This window comes from Sarcophilus harrisii, chromosome 2 (assembly GCF_902635505.1).
Source record: "Sarcophilus harrisii chromosome 2, mSarHar1.11, whole genome shotgun sequence".
NCBI lineage: Eukaryota > Metazoa > Chordata > Mammalia > Dasyuromorphia > Dasyuridae > Sarcophilus > Sarcophilus harrisii.
Genome location: NC_045427.1, coordinates 498,591,235 through 498,606,170, shown reverse-complemented (window position 1 = coordinate 498,606,170; position 14,936 = coordinate 498,591,235).

The following is a 14,936-nucleotide window of genomic DNA, read 5'->3' as shown; positions in this document are numbered from 1 at the left end:
TTTGTTCAAAAATTCCCATTGTATTGATCTTTTTATTTCATGTAATATGCTTTATATTTTAATCCCAATGTAATGATTGAAATAAACCCTTGATGTTGTCAGTAAAACCCTAAATGTTGTCCTCTAAACATAATTATTTGACCTGATAGGACAGCCCCTGTACAATATGTAGCTGATTGGAACAATTTTATACATATAATAATATAATATAATAATATTAGCTCAAAATGCAACTTTTCTTTGGGACTCTTTTAATGACCAGATAGATTTACCTCCAAACGGACCAAATCTTTTGGTCTTTTGAATATATGATCTATCAGTGTAAAAAGGAAGTTAAAAGCTGATTATAAGTTGCCATCATAGTGAATTTCAGAGTTGACATAAGAGGGCACCAGAGGTAACTTTCAGTAAAAATGATGATGAATTATCAATGATCTTTATTATTTGGGTTTATTCCTCTGAGGGGAACATCATTGTCTATGCAAGAAGATGACCAAGTAGCAAACAGGATATTACAGTAATCCATGCAGTTATGACTAACCATCTATCCATTTTAATTTCTTGGGTAATTGATTCCAACTATTAGGAGCCAGCCAAGTATTTAAAAGACTTTGTCCCATAAGATCTTGCCTCTTGGGTGTGATGGTCAGCTAATCCAGTAAGTCTAGTAGATACAGAGATTTTTTTGCCAGCTTCTCACATCAGTAATTTCGCACACTCCAGGGAATGGTCATAAATATGTTCCCAAACAAGACTCAGCCAGTGACTTCTGCTGCCTTCTGACTAAAATGAGGGAAAAGGGGCAGGGGGGAGGAGGGAGACCACGGCCTTGTATACATTTTGTAATTATTTTCTTTTATTATACAAGGTTGATTTATATCAACTTAACTGAATTCATGATTTCCTCAGAACACTGCTGATATCAATTTAATATGCAATTTCAGAAGGACCAGAGTAGCTGAGTCTGTTTTACAGCCTGCAATAAAAGCAGTCCTTTCCAAGATGACTGTTTGATAATGATTTTTACATGCCTTTCACATTGCAAACTTGAATTTAGTTGGATCACAAAATATTTACATTTTTCAGTATCAACAAGTCCGCCGTCTTTGCACTTGGAATCTAAAAAGACCCACAATTCCATTCTCCAAAAGCTTTCAGAAAGAGCTGAAATGCTGTATTTCCCTCTTGCAATCATTGTTGCCATTACTGCTGCATCGATTTAATCATATCATCTACATTCAGAGGAAAACAAACCTTTGTGATGAACTCAACAAGCTGAGACTGAAATCTGCCACTATGTTCTCCAGGAGAAGAATGATTTAATTCATATCATTACAGAAGGGAAAACAAATCACTGTTCAAAATCAGGAAACAAGCATCATTTTGTGTATGCCTATTGCCTGAACTATACAAAGTTCATTTGGAGGATACAGAAAGAAGGAGGATTTGTGATTCATACACATATTATTTGAACTCCAAAATATTGTAAATAAAAATTATAATTAACAGGATGCTTTAAAGCCTGCCCCCCAAAACCCTGCTTTTGTAACATTTTAGCTCATGTGGCATCACCAACAATTCTGAGAGATAGATGCTACAAGTATTATCTCCATTGTGCAGAAAATATAACTGAAGCTCAGATAACTTTTTTAAGGGAAGAATGACATTGGAACTTCCATCTCAGCAAACATTTCTCAGACATTTGTCAAAAAAAAGTTCCCATTGTTTTGAGCTTTGGGGAAGCCAAGAAGTGGGACAGTGGATACAGTGATGGGTCTAGAATCAGAAAGATTTCAGTTTAAATATGTGTTCAGTTACTAGTTATGTGACCCAAGTTATTTAATCTCTGTCTCAGTTTCCTCATCTTTAAAATGGAATAACACTTAACTCCCATGTTTGTTGTGAGCATCAAATAGCTAGATGGCATAGTAAATAAAGTTCTGGGCCTGGAAGCAATTCAAATTTGATCGCAGACACTTCTTAGCAGTGTGAACCCTAAGCAATTCATTTAATCCTTTTGCCTCAGTTTCCTCATCTACAAAATAAATGGGAGAAGGAAATAACAATCTATTTCAGTATCCTCATCCAAGAAAACCCCAGGTAGGATCACAAAGGGTTGGATATGGCTAATCAACAAAACAATCTTAAGGTAACTCAATGGTTAGAGCAACCCAACTTTACATCTCTTTCAGTCACTTACTAGCTGTGTGATCTTGGGCACCTAACTTAAGCTCTGTTCACTTCGACTTTCTCAATTGCAAAATGGGGATAATAAAAGAATCTGCTTCTCTAGTTGTGTGAGGAGAAAATGAGATATTTTTAAAGCACTTACCACAGTGCTTTTCCTGTAGTATAAAGGTAAGTTACAATGCTAATGATGATGTGACTTGTTCATAGTCCTAGAGATAAGATTTCAAGCAAGTCTTCTGAACTTCAAGTCCACTTTTCTATCCACCAAATCAAACTATTTTTACAATATTCAAAGGTAAAAAAAGAATGAATTTATTGACTATATGAGTTATGCATAAAGAACAAAAAAAGTTTTCATTAGCCTCAGGGTAGATACAAATAATTAGTTAGCCCACAACAAGTCCTATTCTGCAGTCAACAAAACCAAAACTTTTAGTCAACTAAAAGTTAGTTAAATAATAAATTCTTGAAACAATATAAATTAATGGAATTAATGAGTTATCCCAAACCATAGATAGTAAAATGACAAAGCTTTGGGATTATAGAATCATGTACCAGTGTTTCTACTGGACTTGTGGCTCAACGAGATCTTAAAGGAGGGAAAGGGACCCACATGTGCAAGAATGTTTGTGGCAGCCCTCTTTGTAGTGACAAGAAACTGAGTGGATGCCCATCAATTGGAGAATGGCTGAATAAGTCATGGTATATGAATGTTATGGAATATTATTGTTCTGTTAGAAACGACCAATAGTGGAGAGTCCTGGAGAGACTTATATGAACTGATGCTGAGTGAAATGAGCAGAACCAAGAGATATTGTACACGGCAACATCAATTCTGATGGACATGAGTCTCTTCAACAATGAGATGATTCAGATCAGTTCCAATGATCTTGTGATAAAGAGAGCCATCTACACCTAAAGAGAGGGCTGTGGGAACTGAATGTGGATCACAACAGAATATTTTCACTTTTTTTGTTGTTGTTTGCTTGCATTTTGTTTTTTTTTTTCTTTTTTGATCTGATTTTTCTTAAATGTAGCAAGACAATTGTATAATTATGTATACATATATTGGATTTAACATATATTTTAACATGTTTAACATATATTGGATTACTTGCCATCTAGGAGTGGGGATGGAAGGAAGGAGGGGAAAATTTGGAACACAAGGTTTTGCAAGGGTCCATATTGAAAAATTATCCATGCATATGTTTTGAAAATAAAAAGCTTTAATTTAAAGAAAAAGAATTATAGGATCATGAAGGCAAAGCTAAAGGGGTTTTAGAGCTCATATCATTCAATCCTGACATTTTATAGATGATGAAATCAAGACCAAGAGTGATGAAGTGATTTGCCTAGAGTCACACAGGTAATAGTGATAATGCCAAGATTTGAAAGGAGGTTTCCTAATTCCAAATCTTTTGTTCTTTTTTATTTTTGCCTCTTTCTTTTCTCAAGTAAATTTCAGACTCCTTTTCCTGAAATTCAGAACCTTCCACTATCTAAACCAGGGCTTCTTAAACTTTTTCCACTTATGACCTCATTTTGCCTCAGAAATTTTTATACAATCCTGGGTATATATGAAATAGGACTAGAAATAAAACATTTACTGAAAATAAATCAAAATTTCACAAACCCCACATTCAATTATATAACCCCATATATTTTTGTGACACAGTTTAAGAAACTTTAGCCAAAGTTTCAATGATCTTGTGATAAAGAGAGCCATCTACCCAGAGAGAGGGCTGTGGGAACTGAATGTGGATCACAATATAGCAATTTTGCTCTTTTTGTTGTTGCTTGCTTGCATTTTATTTTCTTTGTCATTTCTTCCCTTTTTGATTTGATTTTTCTTGTGCAACAAGATAATTATATAAATGTGTACACATATATTGGATTTAACATAAACATATATGTTTAACATACATTGGATTACTTGCTATCTAGGGGAAGAGGTAGGGAGAAGGTGAGGAAAATTGGAACACAAGGTTTTTTAAGGGTTAATGTTGAAAAATTATCCATGCATATCTTTTGAAAATTAAAAAATTTTAATTAAAAAAGCAACTTTTATCAAAACCAGTCTACTTTTCCACACTCGCCTCATAATATTGTCCTTTTTCCTACTATGTCAAACAGGAATATTAACTATCCTCACCAATAATCTTGTTCTGAAATTCCCCTTCTATATCTATTAAATTCTTATTATCTTTTAAAATTCACCTGAAATGTCACCTCTTCCATGTAGGCCTTTCTTGTTATTTCTCCCCCCAAAGATGTCACATATTGTTTTGCATGTTTCTAATGTAATTATGAGGTCCAATCTAGCTTCCACTTAGGGGCTGAAGTGTCTGATCATATATCTCCTCTGTTCATTAAACTCCAGTGGTTCTTTCTTATCTCCAGGATCAAATAAGAAATGGTCAGTTTGACTTTTAAAGCCCTTTATAATCCCTTTTTTACTACTTTAGTCTTCTTACAATCTAGTCCCCTCCACATATTCTATGGTCCAGTAACATCATTCGATTTGCTATTCCTCATACAGGACACTAACCTAGTTTTTCTAGATGATCCTTATTAAGCATGACATCAAGGTCTTTCACCATCCCAATTATCCTCTTTGGGACAACATCTACTACATCAGTGTTCCACCTAAAATATGACACCCAGAATTGACCGTGAGATTTGTAATTTATAATGATCTGCCTAGCTACAATATCATTTCCCTAATTCAGAATACAGTATCTTTCTTAAAGTAGCCTAAATTCATGTTAGCTTTTTCAGCTGTCATTTCACATTCAGATTGAGCTTTTTGTTGTTGTTACTGTTTTGGGGGCATTTTTGTTAAATGCCTTTTGGGATTTTCTTGGCAGAGATACTAGAATGGTTTTGCTACTTCTTTCTCCAACTCATTTTACAAATGAAGAAACTGAGACAAACAGAGTTAAATCACACAACTAGTAAGTGTCTCAGTCCAGATTTGAACTCATGAAGAGGAGTTCTCATGTTGCAGGCACTTTAGCTGCTGGGCCCTATATTAAGTTTACAGACAACTAAAACTCCCTTTTATTTTTCAATCTTCAATCTAGTTTGGCATGCTTCCTCCTTTGTTACTTGTGAAGCTGACTTTTTGGACCCAAGTTTCATATTTATCCTTATTAAATTTGATCTTTATTATATTCAGCCCAACATTCTAATCTGTTTAGTATTTTGATGGGGAGGATTATGATCTTTCTCCAAATATTGATGATCTCTCCTAGGTTTGTATCATTTTCAAGTTGAATAAGTATGCCATCTTAGTCTTTAATTCACTGATAAAAATGCTAAATAGCATAAGGTCAAAATGCAGATCCATAGAATACTGCACCAATGTCATTCAACCAATTCTAAATCCATCTAATTATACTATCATTTGATCCATATCCTTCTGCATTCTTCACAAGAACATGAGAGGTTATTTTGACCGTTTTACTAAAATCTAAGCAAACCATATCTAAAGTACTTAATCTGGGTGGGTTTGTTTGTTTTTTTTAATAGACAGAACTGCCTGTCTATTAAAAAAAAAAAAAGTACTTAACTTGATCTACCAGTTTAGTAACTCTGTCAGCAAAGATTAATCTGATATGACTTGCTCTTAATGAAAACATCTTTGTAATCATTGCTTCCTTTTCTTAAAAAAAAAGTTTTATTGATATCTTTTAATTTTACATTACAGTTATTTCAACTTCTCTCCCTGTCTTTAATTGAGCCATCCCTTGTGAAAAGAAAGACAATTAAGCAAAAACAGTTGATGCAATGACTATATATGACAACATATATAATATTCTTTCCAAGTTAATATCTGTCATAAGGAAGATGGTATGTTTCATTATCTGTTCCATGGGAGTGTAATTACTTTTTTTGAAGATTATATTGATATCTTTTGTCTTTACATCACTCATTTCCAATATATTCCTCATTCCTTGTCAACTCTAATTATCAAGAGTAAAAGATTTTTAAAAATAGTTCAGCAAAACCAAGTAGTGTAATGGTCGATCCTAATATGAAATATTCCACATCATTCCAAGACAAAACATTTTACTTTGTATGACTTCTCCATTCTCTTACCTTTGCAAAAAAGGATGGGAGGTTCCTTTTTTAGAAGACTCTTTTCCAAGTCCAAGCTTCTTGATCATTATAGTTACATAACATTTGGTTTCATTGTTTTGTTCTTTCCATTTACATTGCAGTTTTTATGTATGTTTTCTTGGTTCTGCTTAGTTAACTCTGAATCAGTTCTTATAAATATTCCCATTATTGTAAGAAATCTTTTTTTTTTTTAAAGAAAACATTTAATTTTATTGATTTTTTTTGTTTTGTTTTCACATCACTTCACATCTGAATATAACCATTCCCTACCTTTCAAAGCTATTTTTTTTTGGAACAAAATTAAAGAGAAAGAGGAGAGAGGAAAAAGTAGTTCAGGAAAACTACTGAGTGGGATAGTATAGACACTGTTTCACACTATAGTTTCCCTACTTTTGCAAGAAAGGAACTGTGTACTTTGAAATTTTTTTAATTTAAATTTTTCCTTTCATAATTTGCTTAATAATCAGCAAGCACAAACATTTTAAGATATATAAAAGAACAAAAAAGAGAAACTATGAACTGTTATGTATCATTTTAAAAGACATATTTATATATGTATACACATAAATATATATATATATATATATTATATAAGCTTATCATTTGTTTTAAATTGCTTTATTTGTATCACCTTCTGTATTTCTGTTTATTTTCTTCTGTGCATTTTAGCAGTATTTTATTCCTGATAACGAAAAACTGCTTCTGGGCTCCAAGGACTGGGGTCTTTTGTCAGACCTTGTCCTACATCCAGTCATGTGGTTTAGAATAGGTTCTGTCTTGGGAGAATTGAGAGAAGTAAAAATCTTTTTTCTCGCACTCTTTGTCTCAATAAATCCTCACCTCAAACCCCATGACAATTTTATTTATGGCTTTTTATTATGACTCATAGCTAGGGTTTCCCTAAAAAGAGAATGGCCAGAAGTTGCTTACTATAAGATATGAATGAATCACGTATGGGACAGAAAGTTTATTCCTACAAACACACACACACACACATACACATTGCTAAAAACTCACATGAAAAGGCTCAAATGAAAGATTCACAAATGAGCATTTTAAGAAAATTAACTTTTATATGGAATATTATGCCTCTGTAAGAAATGACCAGCAGGATGAATACAGAGAGGCTTGGAGAGACTTACATGAACTGATGCTAAGTGAAATGAGCAGAACCAGGAGATCATTATATACTTCAACAACAATACTATATGATGATCAATTCTGATGGAAGTGGCTCTTTTCAACAATAAGAGGATCCAAATCAATTCCAATTGATCAGGGATAAACAGAACCAGCTACACCCAATGAAAGAACGCTGGGAAATGAGTATGGATCACAACATAACATTTGCACTCTTTCTGTTATTGTTTTCTTGCATTTTTGTTTTTCTTCCCAGGTTATTTTTACCTTCTTTCTAAATCCAATTTTTCTTGTGCAACAAGATAACTGTATAAATATGTGTTTATATATATATATATACATACATATATAAATACTATATATATATATATTTAACATATACTTTAACATGTTTAACATGTATGGCGCTGACTGCCATCTAGGGGAGGGGGTGGAGGGAAGAAGGGGAAAAGTTAGAACAGAAGTTTTTGCAAGAGTCAATGTTGAAAAATTACCCATTCACTTACACGAACTGATGCTGAGTGAAACGAGCAGGGCCAGGAGATCCTTATATACTTCAACAACAATACTATATGATGATCAATTCTGATGGACCTGGCCATCCTCAGCAATGAGATCAACCAAATCATTTCCAATGGAGCAGTAATGAACTGAACCAGCTACGCCCAGTGAAAGAACTCTGGGAGATGACTAAAAACCATTACATAGAATTCCCAATCCCTATATTTTTGCCCACCTGCATTTTGGATTTCCTTCACAAGCTAATTGTACAATATTTCAGAGTCCGATTCTTTTTGTACAGCAAAATAATGTTTTGGTCATGTATACTTATTGTGTATCTAATTTATATTTTAATATATTTAACATCTACTGGTCATCCTGCCATCTGGGGGAGAGGGTGGGGGGTAAGAGGTGAAAAATTGGAACAAGAGGTTTGACAATTGTCAATGCTGTAAAGTTACCCATACATATAACCTGTAAATAAAAGGCTATTAAAAATAAATAATAAATAAAAAATTAAAAAAAAGAAAAATTACCCATGCATATGTTTTGTCAATAAAAAGCTATAATAATAATAATAATAAAGATTATTCTATAACCAAAAGAAGAGAAAAGAAACTTTAAAAAAGCATTCAGTAGTTTAACTTATAGCTACTCTTACAACCTTCTAGGAAGCTAATATTGGAATCTCAACAATATGTAAGGTAATTTGCAAGATTACTCATTAGACATTATATTACTCCTCAGCTCTGTGCCATACAAATAATTCTTATTTCATATCTACTGGTAAAATATCCAACTTTGGGGCATCCCTCCTGTCCTGCTTTCCTTTCCAAGAGGACTAGAGTAGTTAGTTACTAAAGACTCTTAGCTTTCTGCCATCATGATGGGACCACTGATTCTCTTGAACTCCCCAGATTGCCTCCAAATAGATATGTTCATTTTGAGATAGGTACCTGTTGCCCAAGGTGAGGAATTAATAAACACAAAAAAGGCAGTATGAATCATAGGCTTTAAATGTAATGTACTGAAGGTCACATTGATGCTCAGAGGTGGGAATTATAAGAGCTACCCTTTTCTTTAGCCCACCTTTAAGGAAACAGAAGCAGTTTTTTTTTTCCTCCATATGCTTCGAATAGCAAATAAGAGATTCTTTTTCATCTCAGAAAAGGTAAGTCATGCTGGAATTAGGTCTGTCACTGAAAGGAATAATGTCATGTCTGAGCCTGCTCCTTGGGATGTGAGGGTGAATCATTGATTTGAGTTTCTTATTGAGTCCATTAATTTCTGTTAAAAAGTAGCAAGTATGTTGTAGCCTTTCGAAGTCATGATTGGTTACTACTTTGGTCAGAATTCTGAGATCTTGCAAAATCTTTCCACTCTGTCTTCCCACCCTTTCAGGAACTTTTCTCTTGTTAATTTTTCCCACAAACCCTCCAACATTAGCTGTTCTCATCTTTTGTCAATTTACACAAAGAGGAGAAAACCTTGGGATAGTTTTAATATGCATTTCTCATATTCTTTGTGATTTAGAACATGTTTTTGTGCGGAATTTATCATTTCCAGTTTTTCTTTTGAAATAGTCTTCCACCAAAGCAGAAATTACTGTTTACATTCAATCTGAGTCAATCACATCCAAACAATGACCAAAAGGGGCTTGGCCTAAGACCTAATTGTGGTCAGTTAGAATCAGATAGGTTTTGGTTTAAGGCCTGATCCTTAAGAAAGAAAATCTAGCCAGGAAACCCTAAGATAGCTTGGGAGAGTCTTTCCCTCCGAGGTTCATTTATTCATTCATTCATTCACTTATTTATTTAGTTTTTTTTGACCAGGTGAAAGAGAAGTTTTTTTGCCTTAAATGATACCCAGCCTTCATTACTGAATGGGCCCAACCTCAGTCAGACTGAGACTTGTTGAACACTAGAGCTTAAAAAGGCCAAAGTCTCTCACTTCATCCAGGGCCATCTCCAGTCATCCTGATCTACATCCGGCCACTGGACCCAGGTGGCTCTGAAAGGGAAAGGGAGGCCGGTGACTTTGCCCAGCTTCCCTTACTCAAATCCAATTCACCTGCATGTCACAGCATCACCTCCCTGATGTCATGGTCCTCTGAGAACGAAGGACAAACAACATCAATCCTATTGGCTCTTGGTATCATTTTTATGTTTTTTTCTCCTACATATTTTGTATATCTCTGCTTCCTTTTCTAAATATTCATTACCATTCCTTAAACAGTATAGTACATTCTAAAATTCTGACAGGAATCAAAGTCAAGATTGCTGGCTTAGCATTTATAGATTCTCTTATATTTCCTTTTTCTTTTCAGTCTTGTGATATCTCTCTCTCATTCTGTGTTGTTTTTTAAAATTTTCAATTCACAGAACAAAACAAGCATTTCCATAAATTCCATAACAGTACAATAAAAAAGATGATTGCACATGAAACTGCAAATCTACCATGTACAACTTGCTATTCCCTCCAAATAAAAGTTATCATGTAAATTTCTTTTTGAATTTGTTTCCTTTTTTTATTCCCCTCCTCCTTCCAGAGATGGTTACCATTACACACATGTATGCAAACACACACACACATATGCATACATATTTCCATAGTAGAAGTACTGTACATACTTCTATTTGACAATTGTTTGGATAGCATCTATCTTTATATATACTTTATTTTTTAATAAATATTTTGGCTTTTTCTCCAGTTGCATGATAAGACAATTTTTAACATGTATTTTTTTCTTTTTTAAATTTTGAGTTCCAAATTCTGTCCTTCCTTCCTTTCCTCTTTGCTCCCCTCCCTGAAGTAATAAACAATCTGATATAGGTAATACATGTACAATCATATATCCTTTATTTTTAATTTGTGTATTTATAGTAGTCAAAATGGCTTGGTCACTCAAAAGTTTGTTTTAGTTATTACTGTTAGTATATACAGTGTTCTCCTAGTTCTATTCACTTTGCTCTTCATCATTTTCTGCAAGTCTTTCCATGCCCTTTTGAGATTATTAAGCTCATCAAAGCTCAATGTTCTTTTGAAGATCAAAATTGCCAGTTTTTTCAGTACCCTGAAATAAAATTCATAAGGCCTGCTTAAACTCATTAATGATAGCTAGTATTTTATTCAGTTCTGGATGACACATTTTAGGAAGGGTTTTGACAAATCAGAGTATGTTTAGAAAAGGGAGAACAGATATCTGATATACCTGGCGTCTATTTTATATAGAAGGAACTAAGGATGTTTAAATCAGAAGAGGGAAGATATAGGATAGTAAAACTGTCTTCAGGTATTTGAAAGGATTATGGGATCAGAGACTGAGAACTGAAAGGGATCTCAGAGGCCACATCTTATAACTCCCTAATTTTATAGTTGACACAGGACATCATGGGAATGAGGAAATGGAGATTTTTAGTTGACCCAAGCAGCTAAGTCTAGGAGCAGTGAAGTTGCAGAGGGAGATGTTGGCTCTATGGAAGGAAAAACTGGCAATAAGAGCAATCCAAAATTGGAATGGGCTGTTGCACAGTGTAGCCATTTCTTCATCATGGGAAGTTTGCCATGTGAAACTGGTTGACTTCTTGTCCTCTCTTATATCGAGGAAATTTCTATTCAAGTATAGGATCTCTAAGAGGCGAAATGACTTAGAGCAACAATTCTCAAAATGTGGTTAGGGGATGCCTAAGATTCTTTTGATGGTCTTCAAGGTTAAAACTAATTTTTGTAATAAAATCTAAGATAGTTTAATTTCTAAAAGAAAGAAAGGAAGGAAAGGAAAAAAGGAAGGAAGGAAGGAAGGTATGGAACAATACATTTTAAATTTAATTAATATAATTAATGCTTTCTCCATAAATTTCTTAAGTTTAACATTTTAACAAAACATTGAATCAAGTCCTGAGTTGCAGCATCTGCTGATTTTTAGGATGTATATGCTCACACTAAAAGTATAACCGGTTCAGATTGGTTCTAACATATCCCTGGATACCATTAACAAAAAGTTCTACTGATAAGGGTTAGAGGACTGACTTAGGAATCAAGGAAACCTGGCTTCAAATACTGTCTTTGAAGGTTATGTTACTATGGCTGAGGCACTTAGCCTCTCAGTGCCCTGGCCAACTGTATCCATATACAAAATTTCTACAATGGGGTGTTTATTACACTAAAGAAATTGCAGGTCTAAGCAGGGGAAAAACAAACAAAAAATAAAACAAAACAGGACTCCTGAAGTTCCTTCAGAGTCAATATTAGAGACTTCTGGGATATATGATAAAGACAATAGAGAGCTAGACATCTTTTCTGTCCTTACAATTCTTCAGACTTTTCTAAAACAGAAATTATGAATCAAATATAAAGCAACTCCAGCTATCTCCACAGTCTAGAAATCAAAAACCCTAAAAATAGTTAAAAAAAATAAACCAGTTCCTATTTGGAGCTCAAGCAATACCCCCTTCTTCCAAGTTAGGGCCTTGGTAGTGTTCTCTGCTGTAAAAGTTTTCTGTGGGAGAACAGAAGAACAGAGGGAAAGTGTACATATTTGGATTTGAAATAATACTCAACCCTATATTCCAAACCTTCCTCTTCCAGAAAAATCTCAACTCCAAATGAAGGGCTACGATAACACGAGAGTAGCAGCATGCTGGACTATGGCGCAAGAGAACTAAGAACAAAGAGAATGGGACAAGACATTGTGTTTGTGTGTGTGTGTGTGTGTGTGTGTGTGTGTGTGTGTGTTAGGAGTGGGGGAAGGCTGTATAGGAATATGCAGTGCTACATTTAATCTGAAGGAAAGAGCCCAAAATGCAGCTGGAAACATTTTTGATATTCCCCACCCTCAAATCATTTTGGGCAGAAATCTAGGGGGGTGAAATAAAAATTACCCAATGTGGAAGGAAGCTGAGATGTTTTAAGATCTGGCTCTCAGGGAAACCACAAGAGGGGAGGGAGTCAGAAAGTGAGCAGAGGGAGTTAAGAAAGAAAAAAGATTGAAATTATCAAAGACCTCTGGAAGAAGAAAACTCAAAAGACCTTGGGCATAAGCAAATAAATCATCAGGGAAAACATTAACAGAGAATATGGCTTGTAGATCTAGTAAATTGGTTCAGGCTTTTATGAATAAATATAAAACAAAAGGAAAATGATTCCACACTTCATGAAACAGAACCTTATGGAATCTGAGGAGAATATGAAACCATACCACACTGTTCCTAACTGGTTTAAAAAAGAAATTAGAATTATGAGAGCAGAATTTATAGGCTATACAACAAAAATAATGGATAGAATAGAAAAAGTTAAAGTTCACCAAAGAAACAAAAGAAAGAAAAATGAATCAGGGATGTAAATACATAGAAGTGAAGGACAATCTAAAAAAGGAGAAACAAACAAACAAACAAACAAACAAAAACATTAAAAGAAAAAGTGCTCTCTAGCTAAGAAAAAACATACTAGATACCCTAAGGATTATAGGTTTCTCAGAAGAACATGACAAGTAGAAAAACCTGAACATCCTACAAGAAATAATACACAAAACTTCCCAGAACATCTCATCACACACACACACACACACACACACACAGAAATGAAATATCAATTAAAAGATTTTATAGATTGCCTCCAAGAAACCACATCATAGCTGCAAACTCCAAAACACATGGTGGTTAAATTTAACACTTCAATGCAGTAACAATAAGGTCTACAAGCAACCAGGAAAAAGAGCTTCAAATACAATGGAAAGGGAATTCCTATAACAGAAAACTCTTCCGTATTCACTGGAAAATGCAAGAAGGAGTGAATGATGTGTTCTGAAGAGCTATTGAGCTCAGGATACAGTGCAGGGTAATCTACCTTATAAATCAATGTTGAACTTTAAATTGAAAAAATATTATTATTTATAATTACAAAATAATTAATTAAAATTATAATAATAAATTAAGTAATAAAGAGGCATTTGAAACATTCTTAGAAAGAAAACCAGACCTGAAGACACTACTGAGTTCTCAGATATCCCAGACAACAGAAATGCAGGAAGGATAAACAAATGAAGCAGCAAAAAAATAGTAACAGCTCATAATAATAGCAGAGAGACCATGGGGCATCTTTATAAATGGGTAGAAGGAGACAGAGATGAAAATAGAAGTTAGGTGGAAGTAAAACTGAAGGGCAGTAGAGACAGAACTTTGGGATTCCTTGCCTTCTGATGAGTCAGTGTTATGGGGGAGTCTACATTAGAAAAATTTTCTCTGTATGAATGAATACTTGTTGAATTGCTACATTGAATGATGACATATTCCCAAGATTTGATGCCATAGAGGGGAGTATTCTTTGCATTAGATAACTTAAAAAAGGGAGGGGGGACAGAGAACTGGTAAGTTGAGCTGCTTTTTAAAAAATAGATTCAGTCAAACCTGTTTGATGCATTCAGAGACACAGCCATTAAATTTCTGCACCCCCCCAAAAAAATAAAACACCTTTGAATGTATTAGACCCAGTCTAGTTTTACAGTAGAAATTCATCCAGTACTTTTTAGGGGGGAACTTTTCATGAGCCTAGAGAAAGGGGCTCCAATAAGTATGTAAGTGGGTTATGAAGAACCTAGAAAAACCCAAATATACTACAGATGCAAGTATTTCTTTGTCTTTTCCTGAGTTTCCTCATGGGTTATTGCACTAACAAGGTGTCTGACAATTACCTTACTAACACAAAGTCTCTTCTTAAAAGAACTAGATCAATTCCACCTGCTCCCTGAGCCGCCTATTCCATGGCCTGGGTGTCATTTCACCAGTGTCAATAATGAGGATGGTAGCAGGGATGAGAAGGAAAAAAAATCAAAGGAGGTGAAGAGAATGTGTCATAATTTTCTTTTCTTTTTTTATCTAGTGTCTCCTTTAATCAAATGTCCCTAGCTCTGGTCAAAACTAGCAGGAGTTCAGCAAAACACTGGGGATTTAAAAATCAAACACAAAGATAATCATCCAGAAATCAGA